The 3,379-nt window shown below is 36.0% G+C and overlaps 1 long non-coding RNA gene across 1 annotated transcript; it reads left to right on the top strand.

Annotated features, from left to right (window-relative positions):
* The first annotated feature begins 1,020 nt into the window (after window positions 1-1,020).
* On the top strand, window positions 1,021-2,168 carry LOC117510281. The gene is made up of 2 exons (XR_004560666.1): window positions 1,021-1,162; window positions 1,586-2,168. It is a non-coding gene; the product is annotated as an uncharacterized LOC117510281 (long non-coding RNA).
* The last annotated feature ends 1,211 nt before the right edge of the window (window positions 2,169-3,379 follow it).

The following is a 3,379-nucleotide window of genomic DNA, read 5'->3' as shown; positions in this document are numbered from 1 at the left end:
AATTAAACCCTAAGAATGTATGTAGTGGTATGCCTTACACCTAAAAAATGGGGTTAATTGATGCCCTGATTACATATTGTGCCTTTTTTGTTAGGGGAATATATCAGATATTGCAGTACAAAGACATGTTAATGGTTTGGCAAACAGGGAGTTAATCTGCTGCACTGTACACATTTTAATTTGATTTTCTAAAAGTAGACATTGATACCCTTCAAATAAAACAGGTCACATTTTTTATTCACGTGAGTGCCAAAAAAATACTGTTTTTAAAAATACAACATATGGTTTGTTCCTCAGATTAAGTCAACAAGCTTTTTGAAAATTCAGACTGATGCTCAATCGGATGTAAACCAATAATAACTATTTTATCAAGTGGGTCATCTGTTGAGCAAAAAGAACATTTTGTTCATGAGGGCTGGAGGGCAGAGTCACAGCATGTGAATTTCAGATCAAGCACACAATCAAAACTACATCGGAACATTTCACACTGTGCTGCACCTGCTGCAAAAATGACATTTCAAAACAAAAGCCACCACACATGAACTACACAAGTTTTGTACATTATAAAATACATCTTAACAACTAGAAATTCTTCAAATAATGCTCAGACCCTCTACAATCAACACCAGGATGCTGCCAATCTCATAACATCATGAAATCATGATACAACATCATGATACTTATAAGAAAAGACCAAACTGTGAAGCCCTGTTCTCATATTCATGTCTGTGCATCCTGGATGTTCACCATCTGTTCCGATTACAAATGCATTATGTAGAATGAACTGAAAGTTAAATATAGTCATGAAGGACTATTTCCAAAAAACATTTTATGTGTCAAAACCACTTTTGATTGAAACTCGTTTCCAGTATGGCTGAACAGATTTAATCTCTAAAACAATCTGTACATGTCAGAGAAGATTCCATTTCATGATATCACGGGTACTTCAGCAAAATATAACTTGTCTTTCTCCCTTTGCCCCTCCCCATTCAGTGTTTGGCTTCTCTGTGCACATGTGTGCTGAAGTCTTTATATTCAGCCAACAGTCACACTTCTGTCAGAACTGAACAAAGATACAGAGAGAACACATTTTTCAACACCTGAAGAAAATTAATCTTCTTCGTCAGGATGGTGAAGCAGAGAGACAATAACAGGAACTCTGGTGAGATGATGTCTTCACTCTTGACTGAACGTTTGATAGGATCCCTTTAAAAATCATTTGTCAGCTTAAAATTAGGTTGATGATCAACAGTTACTAATTAATGAAAAATAAAGCTGAGATATAAATAATAATTCAAAATATCAGATGAGTATTTAATAGAATTTTTAAAAGCACAGAAGAAAGTTTTTGTTCTTTTGTCAACCTGACTAACAGCAGCACAGTTTATTATTTGCAGCATTGAAATAAAGAAGCAGATTTAATACTTTCAGGTTTTATGTTGGATGGGTTGATGTGATCTGCCTGACTGGGATGAAAAAATAAACTGAGTTCAGGAAATGTGTCCTGAAGAATCAGTCTGCATCACTAACTAAACAATGTTTTTATTCCCCCTTTCTGTGTTTTTGTCCAACTACTTTGAACAAGTCCTGGTACGTTCCAGTGATTCAGGACACGCTGCAGTGTGGCTGCTTCCTGATTTGATCCAACCAGGAACAACTGTCAGCTGTGTGTGTGTGTGTGTGTGTGTGTGTGTGTGTGTGTGTGTGTGTGTGTGTGTGTGTGTGTGTGTGTGTGTGTGTGTGTGTGTGTGTGTGTGTGTGTGTGTGTGTGTGTGTGTGTGTGTGTGTGTGTGTGTGTTAAACTAGTTCAGATAAATGGAGAGTAATGCATCATTTAAATCCCATGGGTTTGTTTTATTATTCTAATTGTATTTAAAAACAAAGGACCTTCATGTCCCCATAGGGGGCCACAGCCCACACTTTTGGTAATAACTGTTACTCAGTTTGGTTTGAGAAAAACTTCAGACGTTATGGCTGAAATTTAATATTAAAGTGTTTTGTAAAGATATTGTTTTACTTACGTGACAAATATGTAAAGATACAGCAAGATTGTAGCTTAAAACCAAACTTGTTTTGTTTTCTTTTTGTTTTGTTTTCTTGTTTTTTATACTTACTATACTTTTATATTAAATGGAATTGTATGAAAATAAACTTTTCAGCAAACATCACACTGTTTTTTCTGTTTTCATTTCCGACTGTGCTTTTATATTGTTAAGAAAATAAACACAATAATGTTAATATGTGCAGCTTTTGCAGAAAATGATGCTAAAAAACTTAATACTGATGATTTTTGTTGATGTACAAAATTAATTTGTCGGATATTTCAGACCAAAGTTTCTGTTCTGAATTTGTCTGTCTGTCCATCTGTGCAGCACGTCCACCCATCCGTCTGTCTGTGTCACTGCACGTCTTCCTGTATATCTGTCCTGTTTATCTTACAGCTGATGTGTTTAATTGCGTAGCAAAGAACATTTTGTTGATGAGGGTTGTACACTCTAAAAAAAGGAACTGATATGTCAACGAGAAAAAATTGATGTAACAATTTACATAGATTTTTTTTAAAGTCATTTCATCTTAGTTATTTCAACTGTCATCTGAGTTTATAGAACAGAATAAAGCCTTTATTGTCACTGTACATACATACAATTAAATTTATCCTCTGCATTGAATCCATCCTAATTACATTTAGACACAATCCAACCACTAGGAGCAGTGATCAGCCACAGTCCGGCGCTCAGGGACCAACTCCAGATGTAGAGACGCTGCCTTGGTCAGGGGCAGAGAAAGGAGCAGACCCTAAATAAACGTGTTTGATTGTGGAAAGAAACCAGAGCGCACAGAGGAAACCCACACAGACAACATGCAAACTCCACACAGAAAGGGTGGGAAGTGATCCCACAACCTTCTTGCTGTGAAGTTAATGCCACAAAACCTCTCTATTTAAGTTGAAATAAATTTAGTTAAGTTGAAATAACTTTTAAAAAATCTATGCAAATTGTTACATCCCATTTTCTCATTGAGACAGCAGTTCATTTTTTACAGTGGAGGAAGACAAACTAAAATAAATAAAATATTTGCTCGCCAGGAACAAATTCCTTTCGATTCTACTCATCAAAATTTGGAAAATCATCTGCATATGACGGCGACAATCAAAATCACACCAGAACATCCTGTACCTGTTCCACACAACAACAGGTGCACGTGCAACATCAACTTTCTTATTCCCTGGTTCTGAAAATAAAGGGTTTGTTAATAACTGATGAATTTGTAATAATGTAAATCCACATTGTATTTGGTTTTCCTGCTGCCAGTGGACATCAGCAGAGTTGTGGATTTCTAAGGTCAGACTACAGACTGTGTGGGTCAAAACATGAGACCT

Source organism: Thalassophryne amazonica, chromosome 5 (genome assembly GCF_902500255.1).
Source record: "Thalassophryne amazonica chromosome 5, fThaAma1.1, whole genome shotgun sequence".
Lineage (NCBI taxonomy): Eukaryota > Metazoa > Chordata > Actinopteri > Batrachoidiformes > Batrachoididae > Thalassophryne > Thalassophryne amazonica.
The sequence above is the reverse complement of the archived record's forward strand: the minus strand, read 5'-3'. Positions and strand labels throughout refer to the sequence as shown.